Below are 11697 nucleotides of genomic sequence, written 5' to 3'. Positions count from 1 at the left end.
ATGAAACTGGAAAGATTATACTACTATTAGATCCTTTTCAGACATACCTTTTCTTTAGGGATGCACCGAACCCTGAATCATTTGTGAGAGATTTGGCCAAATACCGAATTGAATCCGAACCCCAATTTACATATACAAATTAGGCCACAGAAGGGTTAAATGTGTGTGCAGTGCTCGACGAAAAATGTTCAACTTCCGTGTGATATGAGGGGGCTGATTTACTAATGCACAAATCCAAATCCCGAATGGGAAAAAATCAGATTGGAAACTAACATTTTGCAACTTTTTCGTACTTTTTGCGATTTTTCGTCACCGTCGCGACTTTTTTGTAGCCGTTACAAATTTCGTGAATTGTCACGACTTTTTCATAGCCATTATGACTTTCGTGAATTGTCACGACTTTTTCATAGCCATTATGACTTTCGTGAATTGTCGCAACTTTGTCATAGCCATTACGACTTTCACGAATTGTCGCGACTTTTTCGTATTGAGCTCGAAAAATTCGCGAAAAAGTCACAAAATACTGATCATTACGAAAAAAACGCATTCGGACGCTTTTCACACGTTCGTGGATTAGTAAATGTGCCCCTAAGGATTCGGATTTGGCCAGGACAATGGATTCAGGATTCAGATCCTGCTGAAAAGGGCCGAATCCCGAACCGAATCCTGGATTTGGTGCATCCCAACTTTTCTGAAAATGATTTTGGAGAATTTTCACCTAATTAAAGTAAATGTAATTTGTCTAAGCAGCTTTCCAATATGTAAGGTGCATTAATACGGCTTTTTCCGTGGTTGTAAAGGTATTTGTAAAGGTACAAGCAGTATTTGTCTGGCTGTTGATATGTTTCTGCACTGCTATTTCTGACTCCAGACAAAATGTATCAGAAGCCAGGCGGTTTATTTCAATAGGCAGTACAGGTATGGGATTCATTATCCGGAAACCAGTTATCCAGAGAGCTCCGAATTATGGAAAGCCTGTCTCTCATAGACTCCATTTTAATCAAATAGTTCAGAATTGTAATATTATGATATTATAATATTTCCTTTTTATCTGTAATAATAAAACAGTACATTGTACTTGATCCCAACTAAGATATAATAAATCCTTATTGGATGCACAACAGTCCTATTGGGTTGAATTAATGTTATGTTAAGACCCCTTATCCGGAATACCCTTGGTCCTGAGCACTCTGGATAACGAATCCTATACCTGTACTAGGAGTATAAAGGGATGAATGGTTACTGCTTCCACTTGCAATTATATTTACTAACTATAAAGCCCTTGTTTTGAAGTTTGTTTACCTGCTTGGTTGCAGTTCTTAGGGAAAATGTCTCCTGACCAAAGCATTGGTCTCACAGGCTGATCCCCCCGCTGTAGCTTTTATAAGACATAGAACTTCATTGAAGCGGAACCAGATAGATCGAAGATTCTCAATTAATTTTTTCTTTTTACGTTTCATCTCATTGAAATCAGAAGACCGCGACTGCATCAAACACTCTATTGCTGCACAAAGCCTGTGGTTTAAAGTATACATGGGGTGCAATCTGCTGGATAACCAGCCTTCTGAGCGGGACACATTAGGGGCTTATTCTAAGCTCTGTAAAAGGAAAGGATTAAAATATCACCCTTGTTTTTAACCACAGGCTTTATTTCCAGGCTTGGAGCCTGCTGGCATTTGAGCAGACGAATTCATAAAATAAAAAACTGTAAATGCAACAAAAAACTCAAGATCTATAAAACCTTCAGATAATGAAAGGTGCTTTATTATATTCTTTAAAAATAATGTGAAATTTTCTGTACTAAGGCAACTAGAGATTGACATGGTCAGACCATAAAAGCCGAAGCAAAAAGCCTGCAGCCGCGTTCTTTCCAGTTACCTGTGGATAAAGGCTTAGAACTATTTCATTTTCACCTCTGATTTCACATTTAAGTCCCAATAGCTCAACGTTTGGTCATTATGTTCCCATAAAGGAACAATTTATTTTATTTCATTGCCCAGGTACCGTATTTAAAGCTCTTTTAATATACAGATTGGAATGATTTATTCCAAATGGCAGCAGCATTTACAGCTCCCCTGGCTTTGTAACAGTAAATATCTGTAGTTATCGGCTGGCACAGTAATAGCTAATGTTTGTATTCTGGCTCTCCCAGCATACTCATCAAGATTCTTTCAGCAAGGGTGCAGTTTGTTTAAATCCTGTGTGCTCCACCAAAAATGTGATATTGGGTTTATTTTCAAATCTATAAATGGACAGTTGAAATACATAGATTATTGTTCTGAGAGCCTTGTGATGCCTGTGCCATAGTGCAGCCTGATGTGTGTGCCATAGTGCAGCCTGATGTGTGTGCCAGAGTGCAGCCCCTGCCAACAGAAAAAAAAGAATGGATTGTGCCATAGTGCAGCCCCTGCCAACAGAAAAAAAAGAATAGATAGGGAAACAGTAGGAATTTGCAAACTTGCTAAATCAGGTCACACACATCTAGATCTTCAATGAGTAGCAACATAAATTGGGTAAATAGGAATCTGCTCTGCTATGTAGCTTGTGACTATTACATTGTTGCTTGATACTGACTCTATCTTGAGTTTTTGCAGTAAACTATAGTAGGACTGCTGTTCCTTTTAAGCCTGGAAGGAAGTAAAGCCAACAGGAGCAAACACAAAAAGGATGTATACAAATCAAACACACCTTGACAAAGTTAGCGTCAAGGCTTGGATCCACCCTTTAAACTTACTCAGCCATACATTTCTTCAGTGGTTTGAAAAGGCCACAGCCAAGTTTATTAATATACAGTAAATAATAATGTAGCTTTACTTATCCAACATATAACAACTAACCCCTGGAATCTCCACCCCGTATTGATTGACTCCCTCCTCTTAATCTTTTTCCCGTAGCTGCAACTACCTTTTTTTTTTTTTTTTTTAATTTATGGAGCGGGCAGTTGGGTGAGCTGTTCAAACAAAATGGTGCCTGTCTTTTGCCCCTCCTCCCCTTTTAACACTTCCCCACTCTCAGTTACCCCTTCCTGCACTACATTTCCTGCAATCCCTGTTACCTCTCTCTTCTGGGTCCCCTTCCTTGCCCTGTCATTCCCTTCATTCTGTCAGTCCTTAAAGGAGAATGCAAGTCAAAATTTAAAAAGCATACTGCCCAATAGTCCTCCTATTGTTTAGTAAAAACGCCACACTTTTGGCTCACCTAATCAAATATTTACTCAGTCACACTTACTTCACATTTTCTAGAACAGGCAGCCATCTCTAAAAAGGTATTCTCCCTTCCTTTCCCTCCTTGCTTCATACTGCACATGTGTTTCATTCCCTCCCCCCCTCCCCTCTGCCAGATCTGCTTCTGATTGGCTGGTGGGCATGTGTAGCTCAGAACAGGAGACAGGATCAAGTTACACACATGCTCAGAGAATAGGAAGGCTGCCGCTGGCAGCCTACAGGAAGGGGAGAGAGATTTCAGTGATGTCACTGAAGGCTTCACACTGCTGTAGGCTGCCAGCACCATATCTCAGAGAAGCAAGCAGGGATCTGGGAATTTACATATGCAGTAAGTACTTAAAAAGAATGCCTTTAGACTTACTTTTAATTTATATTAACCTTTCATTGTCCTTTAAGGGCCTCTTTCACATGACTATATAGTTCTGCAAAGTGAATCCTGGTTTTAAGGCCCATTTCTAAATGCAAGTGCAATGCACAAAGTTCAATTTTAAATGCAATTCACCATTTTTCTTACCCAAAGTGCATCATTTTCACACAATTTGAATGCAAAGTCACTCTGGATAATTTCAGGTGCTTGGTGTCAAACTGACATTTGGGCATTATTTTTTAGGCACAAGTGGAGTACTTGCTTACGAATTATCCATATTCATGCCGTATAAGATGCACTTTTTCTTCCCCAAAACTGGGGGGGAAAAGTTTGTGCGTCTTATACGGCGAATGCGTCTTCCTCTATGTGCCGCGGCTCTCTGCCGCATACTCGCTTTTATAAGGTTGCGCCTGTGCGTACTGACGTCACACGCACAGGGCGCAAGCTTATAAAAGCACAGAAGCAGCTGGGAGCCGCGGCACAGAGGAAGACATCACGGGAGCCGGAGGCCACTGAGGGGAAATGGAAGGTGCTTGGGGGCCCTGGGGGAAGCTGAAGAATGCTGTGGGTGCCGTGGGGGAGCTGGAGGATGCTTGGAAGCCCTGGGGGACGCTGAAGGATACCTGGGGGGGGCCCTGGGGGAAGCTGAAGGATACTTGGGGGGGCCCTGGGGGAAGCTGAAGGATACTTTTGGGGGGGGCTGGGGGAAGCTGAAGGATACTTGGGGGGCCCTGGGGGAAGCTGAAGGATACTTGGGGGGGCCCTGGGGGAAGCTGAAGGATACTTGGGGGGGGCCTGGGGGAAGCTGAAGGATACTTGGGGGGGCCTTGGGGGAAGCTGAAGGATGCTTGGGGGGGGCCCTGGGGGAAGCCTCATTATGTGCGAGCCCAGAGACAATTAACTTTATACAGTTGATATAAAATATTTTACTACAGTATTTGCTTCACAATCTTTTTTTTCTAGATTTTCCTCCTTTAAAATTGGGTGCGTCTTATATTCCGGAGCGTCTTATAGGGCGAAAAATACGATAATTGCACTTCATGTCATACAAGAGTGCGGAGCGTCTTTACATAGTTACATAGGATTGAAAAAAGACCAGAGTCCATCAAGTTCAACCCTTCCAAGTAAACCCAGCACACACAACCTATACTTACCAATCTATACTCTCACATACATAAACTAAATATACAGTACAACCACTAGTACTAACTGTAGATATTAGTATCACAATAGCCTTGGATATTCTGATTGATCAAGAACTCATCCAGGCCCCTCTTAAAGGCATTAACAGAGTCTGCCATTACCACATCACTAGGAAGGGCATTCCACAACCTCACTGCCCTCACTGTGAAAACCCCCCTACGCTGCTTCAAATGGAAGCTCCGTTCCTCTAATCTATAGGGGTGACCTCTGGTGCATTGATTGCTTTTATGGGAAAACACAACATCCCCCATCTGCCTATAATCCCCTCTAATGTACTTGTACAGAGTAATCATGTCCCCTTGCAAGCGCCTCTTTTCCAGAGAAAACAACCCCAACCCTGACAGTCTAACCTCATAGCTTATATCTTCCATCCCCTTTACCCTTTGTCTTTAGGCACAAGTACCTCAAAAAGCCAAGCTTGTTTTTTATAGAGTTACAAATATTTGTTGTAGTGTGGACTTTGGATTTCAATTCTGGGTTTTACATAAAGGTTGATGCCACGCAGGGCTAACAAACGGGCGTCAGCCTTCTTCCTTGCCTGCACTCGGAACCATTGTGTTGGCCCTGGTGCAGGCACACGCGCCAGATTTCAGAGTGGAAACATGTAAGTATGCATTCCTGTGCCCATGCTATGTGTCTGCAACTGGGCTGACGCAAAATTGTAGATTGTAAATGTGTCTATTCCAAAATGGTTTCCCAGGCTACCAGTTAGGGTCCTGCAGCGGGTCTGTTACAAACACTGGGGGGAGGGGGGTGCTTAACATTTTGGCACTCTCCAGTGATTATACCTTTCCTTCCCCTTTAAACAATAAACACTTCCAGTTGGAAGCAAAAGCACTTCCTGTTTAATGGTGTTCAGCGGGTCATAGATCAGGTTGCGGATAAGGCAGTTGCAGGTCAAGTCGGGTCTCGGGTCAAGCAAGTATAAATGCAGGTTCAGGGCGTGTGTTGTGGGCCTTAGGTCCACATCTCAAAAATTGTTTTTTTCACAGGACTCTACCTCCAGTTACTTTGGATTGGCATAGTATGTCTTTTGTAATCCTCGGCTTTCTGCCAGACCAGATAAAGTTTTCCGTTATCCCACTGAGTGTTTTGAAAAATGATTTGGTCATAGTTATAGGCAAATGAATGGAATAGCTACAGCACCTTTGGTAAGACTGACATTTTGATAATATTAATCCTTTGTCACTGAGTAATATATTTCCCAGACCAGGTAAATGGATCAAAATTGAAATGCTTTTTGCATTGCAGATCTGTTAAAAAAAAAGTATGTTAGTAATTACCTCCTTGTTCGTGTATTTGCATTTCCAAAAGTGCCCAGGGCCAATACCCTCTCTGTCCTACACTAAAACCAACCATTAGTATTACCAATTATTTTCTCCTAATACATATGAGCTTTTTATGTTGGCATTTGCAACCTGGTTTCTGTACAAATCACCACCATCTTTTAAGTCGCAGACTAAGAAGCCATAAGCTCATAATACAGATGATATTTCAAAGTCCCTCTGAAGTCAAGGGATTGAATTGTGTCTCCAATCTGTATGCTGGTGTCACAATGGGAGTCAGGCTGCAGTGAAAAGTGACTGGAATGCTATTAGAAAATAATGCAAGTGGTGAACACCAGGGTGACTAACAAGGGCAAAGGGTATTTTTTTATTGCATTTTCATCAAAAGAGGGCTGTTTCAACATGACTGATACATTTAGTACAGCTTGTTTATCTCAAAAAGCTTATTTTAAGGGAAATGAGGCTGCACTTAGTGTTTAACATAATGCTGTCATAGTTAAGATTAATAATGAATTATAGCAATAATAATAATAATTAAGGCATTTTATAACATACAAGTACCAATGAATAGTCCAATCACTGACTGAGTGGGCCTGAGACAATAACAGACAAGTTAGACTAAAAAGAGGGCAATTATTTCAAATTACATGGGGGAATAAGGTTCCTGGTTTTTGGATCAGTGGCAGTCAATATGTCTGTCCTCTGCCCAGAATGACACAAATAAGTAGTGATGAGCGAATCTGTCCCATTTCGCTTTGTCATAAAATTTGTGAAATGGCAAGAAGATTTGTGAAATGGCAAGAAGATTTGTGAAATGGCAAGAAGATTTGCAAAGCTGCGAAAAATTTGCGAAATGCATTTGTTGCCCGTGTCTTTTTGTCGGCCACGTTTTTTGCGCAACCTCGCCCTTTTTTGATGCGACCGCACCCAATTTGACACGTGATTGAATTTTTTTACGCGCACCGAATTTTTCCGTAGCGAGTTTTCACGGAAATTTCGCGAAACAATTTGCCAATGGCGAAATGGGGAAATTCGCTGCAAATCCATGCCTGCCGAAAAAAATTGCTCATCACTAATAAATAAGTGCTTTAGCATGCAGGTCTATAGGCACTTCTATGGGTGCTTCTGGTAATGAATTTTCTATGGATTTCTATGAGGAGCAGTGACCAGAGGAGTTGGGCTGTTTGGGTAAAATTTTGGTATTATCTACACTGATTCATCATAAATCATCAATTTAGGGACTAGTAAAAGGGTAACCTTACCCCTACACTAGAGAAATGCTCTTTGAATGCAGTAATTCATCATGTAGTTTGAATGGACAGTACTTCATCTTATCCCATTTGCCATTATAGGCTGTTGGGGTTTGTCATAGGGATGGAGAGAAATGTAGGGATAAATAGGGGTGGGGCACAGGGTAATTATTAGTAGTGACATTCAGTATAGGTCTTTACACGTTTTGCGCCTGATATGGTCATGGATGCTTGTTCCCCAGGTGTCATCATTTAACCCAGTGTGGCTGGAGGTAATAGATGACGATGATGGTAAAAGGGAGCCCATAGGGAAGGCCAAACATTTCATTTGTGGTCATGCCACAAATCCAAGCCTGATTCTGTGGTACAATGTAGGATTTAGGATTGGAAGGAGGTACAGCACGCTGCTGAGATGTAGATATTTCTGCATGACATGGTAATAATTATCCTAATTTATGTATTTTAGTCTACAGCACCCCCTTCACTGTGCATGGTTGCTTTAGCTCTTATGTATCTTCAGTGGGAGGAACTATTAACTTGCCTGTGAAACAGACTTGTTATCACAATTGTGACCCAAAGCAGTCACATTACTAATATTTAGTGTATAGCAAAACCAAACACACAATAAAAACAGAAAGGCAACATAGAAGAACTGACGCAGCCAAATAAGTGGAGATTATTTTTGTCTGTTTTCATTTTTCGGGAAAATGCTTTAAAAGTTTCTTCATATTTAAATTCAAATCAATTTCTCATGGACAGGTGGTTTTAAACATTTGTGGGGGGGGGGGTGGAATAGTGTTTTGAGAAACCTTAAAAATGAAAACAGTGAAATCAGTGGAGATACATTAAATCACAATGCACAAACCACAACTTGCAGATCACAAAGGGTCTCACCAATAGGCCCATCATCTCAGCATTTCTTGCCAACTCCTGCCTTGTATCACAAGAGTATCCCCTTCACAACCCACAGTTATTTATTTGTCCTGTTTGCTACATCACCAAACCCCTACCAGACCCAACAATACCTGCATTATGATTGCCAAAGGTGCTGCTCTATCCATGACCACAGAGATAGTAAATTGTAAAAGGAGCCCAAGAGACCCTCTCAAATGCAAGACAAGCACCGAGAGCCTTGACTCTTTAATGTCACTATGGCCAACTATGCAACCACTGGTTTAATAGCACAGATACAGCCTAATAGTTCAGACATCCTGTTTCAATGTTCTTAGATCCAAGGGCGCCGCCAGGGGTGGCAAAAAGCTGCTTCTGGTAACTATAGGAGCTGAATGTCCTGTTTTTAACCTGGAAATTTGCCTCTGCTAGTACAGAGAGTGCAATCGTGCTCTATACACTAGCAATGGGGGCTCCCTAGACCCCCTCCAGCGCTGTAAAGGGTGGTGGCATCGCAAGAGCCACCTCAGGGGCCAGGATAGCCCCTGCTTAGATCTCATCAGTGAATGAGATATTGAAACATGGCTTCTGGAGGGGTGGAACTTCGCTCATCAGTATTTACAATAGATAAGACCAAGAGAAACCTATTGGTTTATAAATTCAACACCCTGAGTCCCAGTGGGCTGATTATTGATTTGGATCTTGCTGCTTTTGGTGTTTAGTTTTAAAAACTGGAATATTAACTATGCGTGATAGAGGGGAAAAGTGAGGGTCATTAAAAATTCTATATTAGATGAGTGCGCAATTTAGCGCATACAGAAAGGATACCGTCTAACCAACCAGAATAGTGGCTGTGACTTGTAGAGATATAAAGTGGGTTTCCAAATGAACCTGTAGCCTCTCCTCCAGAGTCATAAGCCCACAAAATGCATTGAAGTCCTTTTTAAAAAGGCTTTCATCAAAATAACAATTAGGAAAAATAAAGGTAAACTGGTAATTTCATTTAAACTAGGAGTATCCCACTAACAGGAAACTGACCATTACTAACATAAGTAACATTGTCATAAAAAAGTTTTTCTTTTTACTTTAACTATAGTCTAATATTTTAAGCAGAAATTCCATCATTCATGCAAATGCTGCAGCTTCTATTGTGTGATCGCCATGGCAACACCATTATGGCATCATCACTATATAACCACCTGCTCATTAGTATGCGGTAACAGTGTTGTGATGTCATAATGTGAGCATTGTGACATCACAAGTGAAAAGCTGCTTAACCCCTGAGACTGACAGCACAGCTCAGTTCGAAGTGTTGACTCGCTTCGGACAACACCTGCTGACCTACAGCTCAGCAACATGAATTTCCAAATTCTTTTTATTTTTATTTTTCTATGTTTTCTTTCCTATGATCATTCAACATTTTTTTTTCAAGAACATGAAGAATTAGAACTGAGAAATTTTGAACAGATGAGAGATACTGATGGGATTTACCCACTGAATTCAGTTATCCTCATGATTCTTGTGATACTTTCATTGGCAGTTACCTTTGACTGGACTGTTAGCCATTACTGGAAACATCCCAACAGCAGGAGGATGGGTTTGGCTCTTCTATTTGCAATGATTGTATTCAAACCATATTTTTATTCTCAGCATTACCTATTTTCCATCTGTCTCCTGCTTGTATTTACATCGGTGGTAGCCATTTACTGGTATTTAAGTTATACCCCACAGGCACCCACCACTTTTAAGAACCCTGCATGTTGTTCTCGCCAGACCAGCCATAGAGTTCATCTAGATGAGAGACCTCTGGTTGGAGTAAGCGAGCCCAGCCATAGAGTTCACCTAGATGAGAGACCTCTGGTTGGAGTAAGCGAGACCAGCCATAGAGTTCATCTAGAAGAGAAACCTGTGGTTGAAGAAGGCTTACTGAGAGAAGACGAATTAAAACAACGTCTTGCACAGAGAAGTCTGAGAATATTTATCGCCACATGGAATATGAATGGACAAAAGGATCTTCCTGACAGACTGGATGATTTCCTATTTCCATCCGGCGCTGAAGCTGCTCAAGACCTTTATGTTATTGGAACACAAGAAGGCTGCCCAAACAGGCGACAATTTGAGAGCCGACTGCAGCGGACACTTGGACATGGTTATGTCCTGCTCCACTCAGCAGCTCACGGAGTCCTGTACTTGTCACTGTTTATGAGACGAGATCTCGTGCAGTTCTGCTCAGAGGCTGAATCTGCAAAAGTGACAACCAGGTTCTTCCCAATGATTAAGACCAAAGGGGCTTTGGCTGTTTCATTTACATTTTTCGGAACATCATTCCTTTTCATCAGCTCCCACTTTGCAGCAGGAGATTGCAAAGTGAAGAAAAGGATCCAGAATTATGAGAAAATTATCAAAGACCTGAAGCTCCCTAAAAAAGTTCCTCTCACAAACCCGAATTGCTCTCATCCCGATGATGTGACAAGTCGGTTTGATGAGGTGTTCTGGTTCGGGGACTTCAATTTCCGGTTGAGCAAGAGTCGAACGGAAATGAATTCTATACTAGAGAACATTCCACAGAATGATGTGAGTTCCCTTCTACAGTATGACCAGCTGTCAGAAGAGGTGAATAAAGGGACTCTATTCAGAGGATTTAAGGAAGCGGACATCCATTTCTTTCCCACATATAAATTTGACATCGGCTCGGATGTTTATGACACCAGTGGGAAACAGAGGACGCCTTCCTATACAGACCGAGTGATGTACAAGAGCCGCCATGAGGACGACATCCTTGTTCTGAAATATGGTTCTTGTGCTCGTATGAAGCAATCAGACCACAAACCTGTTTTTGGTGTTTATAAAGTATGGATACGGAAGCACCATTCCCCTGGCTGAAGGACTGTGTGCCAGAGACTAAAAATCAGAAAGGAGTAAAAACGACAGTGAAGTTAAGAAAACCAACGCTGTCTATTGGCATGGGTAGGGATGGAGGGGCCAATTCAAAGTGTGTGTGCAGCAGACAAAAACACACTTGTCGATATCTTCCTTAAAGAACAGAGTGAAAATCGCCAGTGCTGGTGTTTTAACCCGTCATAATGCCAGCAATGAGAGGGATGGAAGGAGGTGATTTCACAAGTCACTGCACAAGCAAAAGGATAAACTTGCTACTTGCACCACCACACCCGTCCCGTTATGCCTTTAAAAATGGGTGTTGGTCTTCGAGATGTCTTCCCTATAAAATCTACAGTAAGGGAGGATGAGACTGTGAGAATAATACTTTTGATCAAGAGAACTTTTTCCCAAGAAATGGAACCAAAGAAATTGTCAGGACCACCATATAGGTGGAGTTTGCCTTTATATGGTATGGTGACTTGGCAATTTTATGATTATAAACTTGTAACTAAAAACTCCTGTTTTTAAAAATGTATGAACTTGCTAAGAATAAATTATTAAAAGAAAGTGAGACCAGTCCCTCGTTTTTGTGTGTT

Source organism: Xenopus tropicalis, chromosome 8 (genome assembly GCF_000004195.4).
Source record: "Xenopus tropicalis strain Nigerian chromosome 8, UCB_Xtro_10.0, whole genome shotgun sequence".
Lineage (NCBI taxonomy): Eukaryota > Metazoa > Chordata > Amphibia > Anura > Pipidae > Xenopus > Xenopus tropicalis.
The sequence above is the reverse complement of the archived record's forward strand: the minus strand, read 5'-3'. Positions refer to the sequence as shown.